Genomic DNA, 15,939 nt, shown 5'->3' with positions numbered 1-15,939 from the left:
GAACAGGGGGTAAATGGAAAGGAAGCAGAGCCGATGCTCAAGTGATAAGCAGCAGCCCTGGTTGCTAGCATCCCTCCTACGGTATCGGCAGGGCTCCGCGAAGAACCATCATCCATTGTCTACAAGCACAGTCAGGTGTCTGCACCCCTGTAGCTTCAGCCGCCACCCATTCTCCAGAAGCTAATCCTCCCTCCGTGTCTGTGGTGCTAATTACTTCCGATGAAAGGCACAAATAGCTTGAACCACCACTCTTTTTTTGTGTGTGACTTTTGTCTTGATTATATTTCATAAATTATCTACAAGTATACACTCAGCCCTTGTCAGCAGTTAAGTTCGACTCTTGTCTCAAACAGAAATGTCATCTGCTTATGTCAAGTTAAAATCTGGGTTATAGTCTTTGAATGCGATTCTGCCTATATTGCCCTGCTGCCCAGTGAAACACCGTATTGAAAGAAGACCTTCTCAATAGAAATACCCCGATGACCTCTAAAAAAAAGAATTGTGTTCAACTTGACTTGCAGTTTCTTTTCTTTTTGTTGCTGGGAAGCTTGATTGCTCTGAGATAAAAGAATGCTGTTATGTATTAAATTTTATAATTTTAAATTCATATTGTTTATTTATATGCTTATATAATTTAATGTTATAGTTTAACTTGTTTTGTCCACAAAATAATGAATCAACATTTCTTTCTGAAGGGTTTTTTTTGTTCCATTCAGATGGCCTGCACAGATATCTACTCCTGAGTAGGGGTATACTGAGGAATACTGATAGGGGCTTTATGGTACCATATGCAGCGAGAAGTTTATTCTAGTTTGAGGGTCTTCTTCCTTTTGTCCTTCTTTTTAGCATTCTCATTATTTAAATAAATACTGAATCTGTAACATTAGGGATCTATAATCTCTCTCTCTCTATATATATTTTTATATATATGTATACTTACATAGTCTATAACATCAGGATACATTAAAACATTTACGGTCTCCTGAGGCAATCACTACTTCAGATTGACCACTGAGACACGAGGTTTGAGATTACATGAAAAAATACATTAATGCTGCATTTTCACAAATAGAAGAGAACAAAGTCCTTTGTTAAATATTCAACCTAACTAGACTTTGCAGGGCCTATTGCTGAATGTACTGTAGTGAAGGAAGAACTTTGTAATCCTTGAAAACTTTAATGGCGCCTTATACTTAAAAAAAAAAAAAAAAAAAAAAAAGATTTTATGCATCAAAAAGGATTTTATGTCTTTCCAATTACAAATTTAAATGTACACAAATTTACAAATTTAAATGTACACACACAGCGTAACAGGACTACTAAGGTGAAAAGTTTATGGAAAAGAAGTTCCCCCTCCCTTGCACCTTTACCCCTTGATCCTTAAAAAAAAAAAGCCAAACAAAAAACACCTTGGGATAGTAAAATCAGTATTTTACAGATATGTTAAGAACATCTATGGGAAGTGGTTTGGAAATTAATATTGAGAATTACATTACAACTGTATAGCCTTTCAAAATGCTGTCTGCTGTTTGTAATGAGCATTTCAAAAGCATTAAACATTCAGGATTCTTTCAAAATGTTCGTGATTGTATACATGAAAATATACATGCACACCCTCCCTCATGTATTTTCAACTTTTAAACTTTTTTTTGTTATTTAGGGAATTATTAATATATATATCACAGGTTGTTTTTTTTTTTAAGCTTCCATAAGTCTCAAGAAAAAGAACAGAAAAGTTTCCCTTTGTAAAATTCCTGGAAAAGTTACATTGCTAGGAATGCCTTCTTAAGCCCCAGAGTTCAATTAAAGACATTTAAGTAGAAAACCAGCAAAAAATACCAGATTTAATAATACGGTAAAATATTCTTCCTTTGTAGCATGCCTACATATCCCTTAGCCATTTTTTCCTCCCGACGCCCATCATTTCACCACTGTTCCACATGAAGACTGACATGGACATTAGTGACTCGGTTTTTAATTAATTCCTCCCCCAACCTCACGTACACCACATCTAACTGCAAATGTTGTCAAAACCTGAAGATCTTTTTATGCATCTTATCAGTTTGAACAATGTGCTTGCTCTGCCACCTCCAGAGTACTCATGATAAAAATAGTCAATAATTTGGAATTGCCACACATTTTATTTTTCAGTTACTTCTTTTTATAGCCATATCTGAGGAAGAAAATAAGCTAGGACTCTTATTAATGTTTCAGGCAGAGCAGAATGCAAGTGAAGCTGGAAAAAGGACAGATGTCAACGGAAGGATTCTCCTTTCTTCTGCCCAGCAAAGGCTTTCAACTTTTATTTTTTAATAGTCCCAATTCACTCAGTTCAATGCACCGCTGTTAATTCGATTGAAGGTATGATTCAGAGAACATGCATATATGTGATGCAGAGGTATTTGGAGGGACATGTGTCAAAAGCAAAAGCCATTTTATACCTGAAGAGAAAACCACTTTCCTAAACTCTGATGTATGTAAAGTACAAGCTAGCAGGTGTTGATAATCTGGTGATAAAAGGGATCTCTACATACCTCTCTTTTCCCCATCACTCAAGACAGTTCAAGCTGTGTGCCTGCTCTATTTCTTTCCCATACATCCTTCTCCTGTTCAGATTGCGCTACACAACCACCTCAGACCGAATGTTAATATAAGCCCATCCACAGAGATATACCAAATCCAAAATTTCAGCCCGATTCGCTAACACTTGGCAAAGCCCTATGCAATTCTGTAGGAGGGATTTTACTGCTAAAATGCGTGGGTAACAATAAGCAATAGCTGTTAGACACTCAAGCTATTATTGGATATCTTCAGTCAACAGATTGAAGGTGAGTTCAGTGCTACTGCTGAGTAGCTAGACACACACCTTGCTATCAAAACCAGATCCTTCACCCACTTGTCTACTGAGAGTTGGCAAGAGTGTCATACAGTAATAATGACTCTTACATTTTAATTCTATTTATATTTAGAATGCTGGGAATTCCAATAAATACTGCATGCACTTACCCCTCATGATCCCAGAGGTTTGCTCTGCTTCTTGCATAGAAGGTAGAGAGAAAACAGGCATCGCCTAAGTTGGGCATTTGCAGTGTTCGGACGCACTGTTGGCCACGAGCATGCAAACAGGTGCCTGTTATTGCTATAAATACAGGGTTGCATTTATGGAACATGCATCTCTGGTACTTTTACACTTTGGGGCACAGAATGGAAGAAAATCAACTTCGTGTACCATCTTTTAGCTCAGCATTTATTATTGTTCTTGCAATGTGGTAAGAAGGCAATGAGGGGCAGCCTGTGTGTGAATGCTGATAAACATGAAGGCTAAAGTCTTAATTTTAACTGTGCTGTAGTTACAGTCAGTCCACTTCTCCCATGTTTCCCCTAAACATTCTGCTCACTTGGGCTTTTGTGTATTTTACCATTTTTTGTTCTTTTACCTTGAGATTGGCCCTTGTCTCACCTTGAGACAATATCTGATACTCTCTGGAGCAAGCCTGCGTGGAATACAGAGGAGCATCGCTGTGGAAGAAAGATGAATCCCAGGAGCTGTATCCTGACAACTGCAAGCAAAATGGGGTATTCCTAAAAGCAAATGTTCACTCATCCATACAAGTATTGTCTACACTAGACAAAGTACTGGTTGCCAACAAGGTCACCATGATTTAAGTGGAGGCAAAGACATGTCATCTTAGTACATTTTTTAGCTATTGATATCTATTGTATCTCATGAGTGGGCTCAGCAAGCAAAACCAAACCAAGAAGAATCCCCTCCACACCTGGAGAACAAAACCCTATTGTTCCCTACATTTGTTATTAAAACAGAAGAACGTGCTTATCACTACAAACGTGTCACCATAAGAGGAACTGTGCAACAACTTTCCTCCTCATGTCAATACTTGCCTTCCAAAAGTCTCTCCATCTCCTGTCTCTCCAGCAGTTGCTCTTTCAAGTGCTTTTTCTGAGCAAACAAAAGGGTGAAGGAAAACTTTACTCTGTTTTCTGCGTGAAATGTTCTCCTCCAGGATGACACTGTAGTTACGTGCAAAGTGCAGAGTTAAAATTCTGTAAAATAAAATGAAAGAAAGTCAAAACTGGATGTCTACTGCCAGGTTACTGTACAAGATTACCTGCATACCTTCAGTATGTCTTTACTTTTAGGAAGTGAAGAGGTTGTAATTAGTACTCAGTATTTCTACACTTTTGTCCAATAGATGGTCAGTGTCCCCGGGATAGACACAATCACCTTATTATATAAGCACGTAAAAAACCTCATAACAATAGAATATGTCCCAGTCCTACGGCTTTCTATGTTGGTTTGAATTTATAGATTTTTCTAATCAGAAACTGCTGCAGGTAGTACACTCTATAATAAGAGTCAAAGACTGATCTCCTTTTGCTGTTGCATCTTCCAGTTTTCATTGGTTTAGATACAGATGGAAGTAAGGGTTACCAAGTCTGAGTTTGAGAAGCTGAAGGGGCGCCTGTCAGAAGCCGAACCTGCTTTAAGGCAATCACTGTAAGCTGTTGTCACGTTCCCTGGCAGTCTATCAGGTATCTGCCGTAGCACCAGATGACTCCTGCTCACCTACGTTCCCCAGTCTCCCATGACTGCGCATGCAATTAAGCATGGTAGGTACAGACCTGCCGCCTTTATTTGTCTGTCTTCTGGAATGACCACTCCTGAACAGCAGTCTTGCACAGTTTACTCATCTTTTTCAAGGAAAGAGAGCAAATGTAACTAAGTATTTAAGAATTTCTTTTCAACTTGAAAAATAAAATCTGAAGAATTCTGCAAAACCTGCTGGAAAGCACCATGAGGAAAGGCTGAGCCCTAATTCCTTGTCTTCCTCCAAGCAAGCAAATGATTCTGTGCTCACTCACCCTTGAATCTTCCAATTATCCTTCTATCCAAATATCACATACACAAGTATCTGAACATGAGAACCGCATGCTCAGCATGGAGGTTTCCAATTTTAGAATATATGAAGCTTTATGAAGAAATGGCTATAAGATTGGATTGTGTTTTTCAAGCTTGAGATATCTCATCTACTTTTTTTTTTTTTTTTTAAGTGAATCAAATAGGAAGCCAATTGTTTGAGATCCACATGTTGTAGAACCAGACAGTTAAACACCACCACAAATAGCAGCCAGCTTTAAATCTGTTCAATGACTTCTTTGCCTCCCTTAGTAAACTTTCCGCATTTCTGCAAAATAGCTCAGCTTGTGTCCAAAGTCCTTGAACAGCTGTGGACTTCCATCCATATCATTTTGTTGCATAGGAGGTAAATTTCTTTCGTACTAAGACAATGGCTTTCTTACAGATGCAAAGTTTCAGAACAGGAGACTGAGCATTTAATCTAGAATTAAACAGCTGAAATGCCTTCAGCACATTCAAGGTCATTCCCCGTGCTCATTTGCCAACCTCTGCTGAAGTATGAAACATTTATCCTCCTCCTCCCTCACTTTTTCCCCTTTTAAATCTCTTTGGCCATATTGTATATTAAAATTCCATCTATAAAAGGGTATATTTATAGAATTAAAAAAAAAAAATCTGATGAAATTAGTAAATGGCCGTACAGCCTTGTAACTTGGAAATGGAATCTTCTTGTTAAGTGTGACCAAAACTTTGGCATATCCTCATCTTCCTGAGGAAATATAAACAGTCCCAGGGTTATGAAGTACAACCAGAATTTCCGTAACCATTTCTAAACACATTATTGAAACTATTTTTACAAGTAGATACTTGAGAGAACATTGTCATTACACATCTTGCACTGTACAAATCAATAAATTGGAGAGATGGAACAATAGGTCAATGTGTCCTTTCTTTTTTAAGAAACATTTTTTTTTTTCCTAGCCATCACAGAAGTCTTCCTTAAACAACCCCACTGAAGAATGCAGAGAGAAGAAAGATGACATTTCCAGAAATATCAATAAGTAAGCACAAAAAATAAGCTGGAGTCCAGAAGAATCATAAACATTCTGTACATGGTTTATTAGGAAGGGAATTAGCTGCTTCCCAGAATTCTTAAAAAAAAAAAAAAAAAAAAAAACAAAAACCCAAACCTAAAAAAAGACTATTTGCTAATTTCTAATCTTTTCCTTCAACTTGCAATCTTTCATTTTTCTTCTTTTTCACCTTAGTTATAACAGTATAAGTATTGTCTTCTTTCACATTACAACAGATTTAAATTTCAACGTTCCTGGTAGTATTATGTCATGTGTGTAAATGAGGACATGTTCATTAATTTATATCTACCTAATTTTAAAAAAAAGTTACATACCTTCATAGTAGTAATCTCCTTTCCCTGACGTCAGTACAAAGTCAAAGGTATTTCCACCGAAGCAGCTGGGGTTGGCCAAATACAAAATCAGCACTGGGGAGATGTAGGCTCTCCTTGTCTGTACAGCAGGTAGATCACTGAGATTTCAACACAACCTGCATCATGAACACTCTGATTAATTCGTTCTTATGCTGTTCAGGTTAACCTCATTAAAGAAGAATAGGAATAGGTAGGACACATGAATGCATAGCAATTTTCTTTCAAGAAACTTGACACAATATCTCAGCAATTAACATAGTCACCTTAGCAGATGAAGGCATGCCAGAAGTACACCGAGCAGTGTCGATTCGTCCCTGTCATGCACATCACTAACTGCCCTACCCGAACCCTCGTAGTTCCCTCATGCCTGGACCCATCCAAACGCATAGGAAAGAACTTGCTTTCAGAGCATATTTCATCCTTATATAGTATAGCAGATTAGCAAGGAAAGAAATGCTATCACGTGTGATCATCTACATATCCACACAGGTCAGAGTTACAACTTTTTGATGCAGAGCACAGAGTTCCTCCATGGAGCAAGCGGTTTTCCCACTAGTGAGGCAGAAAAGAGAGAGCAGCATCAGGCCCTCTATACCACAGAAGTCCTTCAGGCTACTGCGGGCCAAGCTGCTGAAGCAGGCAGAGGACAAAGAAGCTACAGTCAAGTGAGGTCTTTGCAGAAGGTGTGCCCAGACTGTTGTATCTGTTATAATGCAGACCAAATGAATGGAAATAGCTATAAAGGCAAAAGAGCAGCAGCTTTATTATCATGTATTTTCTTTAAAATTTTTTTTAGAAAACACAAATTTTACAGGGTGCTTAATCTTTTACCTGGTTAACTTAATTACCAGGAACAGGAAAGTTAACTTTTAACTTATTAAACACTTGAAAGGCACCCAAGAGAGTTTTTCTATAGGCCTGAATACTACAGGTTAAGGTCCAGCACCATGGTGATGTGGTGTGACGGATGTGCTCAACCCCTTGACCAGTCTGGCGGTGGTTTGGTGCAGGCTCCAGAAGACGTAAAGGCCTGAGCCGTAGCCGGGCTGTGAACTCCTTTAGTTTCAATCTCTTCTCTGAAAACCCACAAAGGAGCGGAGCGACACAGTGAGCATCAATGCATACGAGCTTGGAACACCAATCATGTGATTAACACCTGAGTAGCGGGTGGCTTTTCCAAGACTCATTTATCAAGGAACAAAGAAAGTTGTGAGTACAAGGAGTCTCCTGCATACCTTTTCCATCACATGTGATTTGACTACAAGCCAACCACTTTATCCTATAAATATGGCAGCCTCAGTGAGCCTTCTCCGAGCTCTCCCTGCTAGCCAGCGTGGCTGCATGGCAGCGATCTCCCCTTGAGCTGGGACACCTCTCAAGGTTGCTCCTCAAGGCAGAGAGGCCTTTTACCAGCGACAGATCTTTGGTAAGCGACCGATATCGCACATAACCTTGTAGTATCGTAACTTTGATTTTGTCTTGGTAACTCCGCATACTGAATTGATGCTAATGAAACAGTGTATAAACTTTGCATGTACAATGCCTTAGACATACACCGTTGCCCAAGTCTCAGACTAAGATTGGACCTAGCCGCACCTAAGCTCCATCAGGAGTTTAGAAAGCAAGGGGTCTACTCTGAACCTCATGACTCAATGGGAGGGTCTTCCTTACTCTTTGCATCTCCGACCTCTCTGTGAATCATTCTAACTTGAGTGTAACTCAATTTTCCTTTGTATGATTCTTCCATGCAGTAATTAATAGAGTGAACCTTGCCATCAACCTTTGTTAAGTCACACTTTTACAACACCATATTAAAACCACTTTTGCTAATACCTTTGTCGGTGATTCCTTAAGCGTTCTAAATCACCCATTCATGACAAATCGGTGTAGTGAGCAGGATCCTAAATCGGGATTCGTGACATGTGGTAAAGAGCGATTGCTGTGTATCTTGGACCACCTCACCAGAAATGCCAAGCAGTTCCCTCTATACGCAGAGGCTCAGCTCTCCAGGCCTTAGCACTGCAAAGCCCACGACTTATCGTTCCTCCCCTCTCAAAGTGCAATTCCAACTCTCAGTCTTTGGTTGTCTTCTTACGGGGACAGCTGCACATCAGAGGTGACCACCCCAACACCAGCGATGGAGCAGTAGGGTAGAGTTGGCACACACGAGAAACCGGCTCTGTTTTCACCTGATCCACACTTGAGAGGATCGCAGAGAAAACAGTTTTGTTTTTATTCTGATCTCAATGGCAGCTGTCGGAAAGCTGCTCGGCAGTTTGGAATGTCAGAAGTAGTCCCTTTGGAGCTGGATTAGGAGATGGAAACAGCCAAGAGCACTAAGCAGATAGCTGTGTAACCATGGAGTAAAACTTACTGCATATTCACAGATACAAAGAACTATATTCTCTGTCACATATAGCTCACTCTCAAATCTTGCAAGCAAGTCCTAAACTAAACCTCTTCTGTAGGCTCACCTAATCTGTTTTCACTAAATAACTGTGTAAGATATATATTTCTACAACATCTCTAAAAATAAATCTGCCAGTCTTACTAGACGGGAAGCTACAATGTCTGCAAGCCAACAAAAATAATGATTTTTCATCCGACTTAAAGTTCAGGAAAAATACTCATGTTTGCCAAATAAAAAAACCCCAACAAAACTGATGGGAACGGAAAATATTTTCAAGCTGAAAGAGGATATTACAAACAATGGAGACTCAGAGTCAAATCTCTCGTTATCCTTTTTAAAGGAACTTTCCAAAATATAATGCCCAATTTTTGCAAGAATTATGTAACCTTTAAACAATACTACTGCAAATATTTTGTCATCTAACTTTTATATAATTATTTCTTTAACAAATAATGATGGGACTGCCCCACCCCATGCATACACATTTGTTTGGGAATTTCTTCTGGCCTGCTGGCTTTAATTTTCAGCTCTTCTGGCAGTGCTTTTTCAGCTTGGGCCTATTTTTATTTCTGGAGTTATTCCAGAAGTTCAGAAGATAGAAGTTCAATGAAGAAACAATGTGCAAATAAACAAGCCTGACGATTCTCAGCTTTTAAGCCCAGAAAAAGGTAAGAAAATTCAAGAAACAAAAAATGTCTTTAACACCTGTACTCAAAATTACTTTTTGAGTATTTTGAGTATTTTTTACTACTCTTCAGAAGAGAGGGTGGATGGAGCAGCTTTTCCATGAGATCAGCCTTAATAAATACCCTAGAGTTAATGTAGACAGCAACAAGAAGTATCATATAAATCACTATTCCTCACCTGTAACCCAGATGGTTGGAAAAAAACAACTGTTGTGCCCTGAAACACGTTAACATCATTAACATTTTCCACACAAAGTGCTGCAAGAGGAGGAGGAGGAGGAGGGAGTGTTTCAACCTGCCAGACCATGAGTTGCACAACGTGAGATGCTAGCATACATTTTCAAATGCTTCCCAGTCAGAGGCACATGCGTGATAATCTTCTGCAAAAGAGAGGAACAGCTGGCTAATGCCTTACAGCCACACCCAATGTTAGGATGAATCAAACCAACTATGGTTTAAAATGTCCCAGTACAGCTACAGAGAGCAAAAACTTTGCTCTGTCCTCTGTACAGTGGCCAACAAGCTAGTTCTACACCACTTGCAGATTTAGTTACTCCAAAGCATGGCAAAATTTCTAAAGACCCTGGACTTTCAAACGAGAACATGCACTCATTTAAGAAATGCCATCTGAAATCCAGTAACAAGCAAATGAAAACTTCATTACTTATAGAAATTAATTTTTCTTCCTGAAAGTAGGTTATACTACAGTTATCTGGATAAGTTTACACATAAAGACATTACATCCCGCTGTCCTACTTTACTCATTGTTAAGTTTTGCAGTAGAGAAGACAAATAGAAAACTGAAGGAAGAGAAGTAAAATTCTGTTACGTATTAGCAACTAGAAAATTGAAAGAATAGGACAAGTAGTCAATTCTCAATATATCCTAAAAATACTCCAGGAATCCAGATCTCTTAGTAAGTCTTGATTCTTTCAGTATTGGAGAGATCATCCAGCAAAGCGAAAATACATTTTTAAGTTTTCAAGGTAGGCAGCCATCTCAGGAGTCAATTACACGATCAGAAAGCATAGCCAGTTCCTCTGGCTGCCTATCTTTACAGTGCTGAAAATATCGGGATTAAGTATCTGCAAAATATCATAGGTCCACAACTATTTTCTGTAAGAAAGACTGGGTCTTGGAACAGCAAGATTCTCACAGCAAAACGATTTGATCTAAAATTACTATTAGGGACAAATCTACATTACCAAGCCATCATGATAAGGCACAGCAATGTTTGCGCCATTCAGACCGTAAGTCCGTGCTGAGAGGAAGGTGAACACATTTAGAGGTAAATTCAGTTGCTGCAGATGGGGAAGCTACACAGTCACCACATAAGCTGAGACACAGGCGTCGCATGGGACAGAGGCACAGACCTCTCTGCACCCTCGGCATCTTCAGTTCCACTACTGACTAATGCAAACAGGAGATAACTATGTGTGGACCACCCTCTTCTCCAGGAACAGGACTGCATCTTTTCAAACGCTTTTCAAAACTTTGTTGGGCTCAGAATTTTGTAATTTGAATGCACACTCTTCAAACATACATTTTAGAATACTCATCCAGGTTGCTTTTTCCAGACTGTTATTGTAAAAGAACATAAGAGTCAGAAATAGGCTTGGATTGAATAGATTAAACAGAATTCTTGTAGACTTTCCAGTAAATCCACTAAAAAAAAAAAAATTTAAAGTTTAGGTGAGATTGTCTTGCATGCAACAAATACAGACCTAGTATTCCTTAAATCTGTATCTTCACCCAAAGCCAAAAATAAAAAGAACCATCTCTAATTCTTACAGTAATTGTAGGTCTTGTAGAGCATGTTTTTAAATGTGAAATATGTAGTGTCCAGCACTACACAAAAATCTGAAAAGGATAATACCTGGTACAGTTAATACTATCTACTTGGGCATTGTTTCCTTAAGCCGCTCAAAGGAAAGACAAAATCCAAACAACTGGAATAAGTGCTCATTTATAACAACTGAGTCGCCACAGTGTAGCCTGTGTCTTGTACTGGATCTAATAGCTCATATTTTGCAGCATTTTAAGCTTGTAGTTGATCTCCACTTCATTACTTCTCAAAAGCTCATTATTTCTTAAAAAGTTATCAGCAGGAGTGATAACAACATCCGAATTTCCAATGGAAAAATAAACCAACATGTGACCTCCAGTCCTGCTGTCCTTTTAGGCTCCCACTATATTTGAGACATTACCACAAATTCATTCTTCTCTCTCTGAGAGGTCAACCACATTTTGCATGTCCAAGTGAAAGCACTAGACACTACAATGTTAGACAGCAGTATGACACTCTTGGCACAGGGAGAGAATTTCTATACTTTGCATACTCTAAGTTCCACTGGTGCCAGAAAATGTGCCAGTGAGAGAAGAGAAAAAAGTAACATAAACACTCTTATGACACAGTATTTGATACTGGCTGTACTCAGTGTGACGTTATGGAACTCATGCAGAGGGAGGGAGAAAAGGTTTAATCAGATTTTGTTCTATATTGGATTATGAAATATTTTTTGGTTAAGAAACACCAACAATTTCTACTTCAGTAAGTCCTTAATTCTAGATGATCTGTAACATACTTCAAGTTGCATTCAACTTGTGAAGCAACTCCATGTCCCACTTCATTGCACGTACCAATCAATTCAAGTTAGGCCAGCATTTCTGGTTTGTTGAGAGACAAGAAAATACTTCAGTTATTATTAGTTTGCCTACAGAAATATCCTGAGGTCAATTTAAATATTTTATTCTTCAAAAAGGTCTTATTAGATTTAACAAAAACATTACTTCACCTTATCTTTTTCCTAGCTGTTCAGAATATGACTGAAGCTGTATCAACATGGTTCAGTCTTTTTGCAGATCTGGATCTCCTTTCGAATCCAGACACCACCGGATGAACTGCTTAATGTTTATAGCGTTATCCAACGGGCAAATATTTACAGTATTTTGTTACAGTGGTCCTCCAAACAGACTAACTTCATTTTACCACTATAAAGAATGCTTAAAATCCTGCTCCAAACATATATCATCATCTGGCATAATGGTGGACATTTAAGTACTATGAGCTTTAAGAGAAAATCAGTCTCTAACACCTCAGGTTTGTGACATTTTGGAGCTGTCTGAAAGCCTATTAAGCTGGTATGGTTCAATGCAGAAAAGATTTGTTTTCTGATGCATCACAGAGGAAAAAAAAAGGGGGGGGGGGAACTAGATCTAGCTAATTACTTTTTATCCCGTGGTCTTCTAAAAATAAAATCCCTGGAGTTACCAGGCAAATACTAGTTCCAGAAAAATACTCCAGGGCATACAATGGACTCTTTTTAATTGCTTTATCTTCAAAGAAATCACATGCTCAGGACTCACACCTCTGAGACAGCAAAACTGTATTTGGGACATAAAAGTGGATAGGATGATGGTATAATTTCCCAGCCCTGAGGAAGCCATGGCTTTTCATTTTTAACCGCACTTTGAAAGCTTTAGAATCGTTCTGGTGGCTATCTGCAGTTTCACAGGACCTTTTTTGGCAACAAAGGTGAGATTGAGCACAGGTTCTGTACTGTTTCTACTACAGTTAGAAATATAGATCCAGTGTGCCAAAAATGAGGGCACTTGGGAATCTCATGGTTAAAATCTTGCTATTGCCAAAGAAACACACAAAAATATCCCGATTAGGCGAGGATGTAGCCCTTCTATGAATTTGCCTAGTACAAGATGACGTTGGTCAAGCTTTGCCTTAACTTGTAATTAACTTCTTGCAGCACGAAAAATAGCATCAACCCTCTGTGGGTTCCAGTAAGCCTTAGGCCATGGAGAATTACACTGCAGGACAGTTTGAACATTGTTTATGCAGACTCTAGCTGCTCTTGCATTTCAGATCCTGTCAGTTCGGACTGCACAGCAGTGGGTTTTAAAGGCTATTTTAACTGGGGCTGGGGCTCTAAAAAGAGATGTATGGCACAACGGAAGGTTCTGTGGAAGAAAAGAACAGGCAGGTAGGCAATACTGCTTTAAACAAGCAATGAAACTGAAGCCACTTTTGTCTTTGAACAGCTGCATTTGATGCTGTCCGGAGGTTGCAGTTTAAGATCAGAATCACCCCATATTGTGACTCCTGAACTACGCGACCTGCCGCTCTCCACGTGTTTGGCTTACGGTGTGGATGGATATTGGTGGTTTGGGATGGCAGCTGTTACACACACACACCTCCAGGAGAATGCTGCCATCCATCCTCCTCTTGGGGCAAGGACATCCCCTTACAGTTTTATTTGAAGAAATTTGTCGGAACTTAGCAAACAGCTCCCAGAAACCCAAAGGTCAACTTTATGGGCTGAAGACATGGCTTACCACTTGCATCAAAAGTCATTACAAAAAGATCATTTTCTGTGTGGGGAAAGGAAATTGTTCCATACATACCGCAGGAACATGCTGTTAAGCAACCTTTTAACAAGGGATTAAATATCTACAACTCACAAAAGGTTGAGAACGGTCTATTTTTTTCTTTTTCTTTTTTTTTTTTTTTTAAACAAACTGCTCTATTTAAGCAGAAAATGGAAACAAAAACTTCATCTCAAGAGAGAAGTAACTCGTAATTATCTGACTGCTCAGCCTAGTTTGTAGTTTCCCAGCTGATGTTAACTGTATTCACTGCAGCAATTGCAGGTAATTTTACCTGCAAATTGGAAACCAAATTCTGCTGTAGCTCTTCACCTACCCTACACAGCACCTGAACATGTCTTGCAGCTGAGCAATGCTTCTGTGAATTCTGTATACAGAGGAATATTTTTTAAGACACAATTAAAATCTTGAATTTGCAAAACTCACGCAGAAGATTTGGGCTAGGCGAGGATGTAGCTTTTTTGCTAATTTGTCCAGTACAAGATGTTGTAGCTCAAGTTCTGCCCTAACTTGTAATTAACTTCAGAGATTTGGAAAGATGAAGAAGTGCAAACAGAACAGACTCTCACCTCCTGCCTGCCTGACACACACAGCCAGATGAATTCTGGCAGCGCTCACTGTTCACAAACTTGTAGTGGAGCACCCGCTGCTAGGAAACAGGGAAACCTCCCTAAGAGCCATTTACATCAACAGTGAAATGAGTGTTTACAGTGAAACAGTGTTTACACTGGTCAGGTACACATCTATAGTTAGAAAAGGCATCCACAACATACTGTGTAACAGTTTCTTAATCAACAGCTTAAACACAGCAGTTATATACCCATGCTCATAAGTGTGGGAATTAATGAACAGTATTCTACTTCGCTTGCAGTAATTAGTTTTTAATCTACTGCTGAATTTTTTCTTTCCTACAGGCAATGTCACCACAATGTGAAAGTGTTATTCATTACAGACATGCTCCTACGTCAATACAAGCATCAGTTACAGGGCCGTGGCTTCAGGTATGTGAAACAGGGTTCTGTAAACACAGTGCAGGAGGAGGCAAATAGGGCTTGTTTGGCAGGAGTAAGACTTGGAAAAAGGGTACATGCAGTGGTGACGAATCCAGCCTGTTTCAAGTGTGGGAGAACTTCACCTGAATTACTTCCTCCACCCTATTCTAACTTTAAGTCTACCCTACACAGCACTTAACCAGTACATGTCTGGCAGCTGAACAGCGCTTCTGCAAATGCTGCATACAGAAGGAATATTTTAAGACAGTAGCATTTGAAAAGTTTCAAAGTCCGGGTGGGATGACCATCTTACGCAACTTCCAAATGCTGAGCAGGGAGCCAAGGGGAGGCAAGACGACAACAAGGGGATAGGATAAAACACATGCAGCCCTGGCTTAAAACTTCTATACCAATTTGCTATGCAGTCAGACATAACTCTAAATAAAAACTGGAGATACCTGAGAAATTCTCCCAGCCAGTCTCCTGCCTGGTGGTCTCTCTCCCAGTCTGAAGAAACAAAACAGGCAGCTATTTAACTGAGGAACATAACTGCTCACAATGAAAACAGTGAATCAAGAATTGGAGGACCGTCATTGCTCACCACACAGAGTTACTCTTTCAGTTCTGTTTGTCTTCATAGATTATCTTCATTGGCTTCTTAATGTCTCTTGCAGTTTACCTGTATGTAATACACGGTGTGAAAAGAATTTAAACACCAGATGTATTTATGGTAAAGTCATCCTTACATGCATGAAACCATAAATAATAGATTTGTAATTAGTGGTGAAGAAATAGTTTAATGGAGAATGTGGTCACAGCCTATTTAATAAAGAATCAATAAATAAAGTCCTGTTCACCTGGAGACAGGCAAACATCCGCAGACAACTGACAGGTGAAAAAGAATAAAACGTGAGAAAGCATCAAATACAGAAGAGAGTCCTGTATTCTACTCCAGACTTCAACAGCTGTGAATTCTTCTTATATATTTTAATGAAGTAGCTTCCACGTTCGGCGTGCATTTACCCATGGGCTCTGGCTGTGAAACGCACACTCTTGGGAACTTGATGCTGCTGTCGCCTGCACTGGCCCAACCCTTTCCACCGATGGAAAAGCACAAGCCAGCCCTGCTT

This window comes from Platalea leucorodia (assembly GCF_965183815.1).
Source record: "Platalea leucorodia genome assembly, chromosome: 5".
In the NCBI taxonomy this organism is placed as follows: Eukaryota; Metazoa; Chordata; class Aves; order Pelecaniformes; family Threskiornithidae; genus Platalea; species Platalea leucorodia.
The sequence above is the reverse complement of the archived record's forward strand: the minus strand, read 5'-3'. Positions refer to the sequence as shown.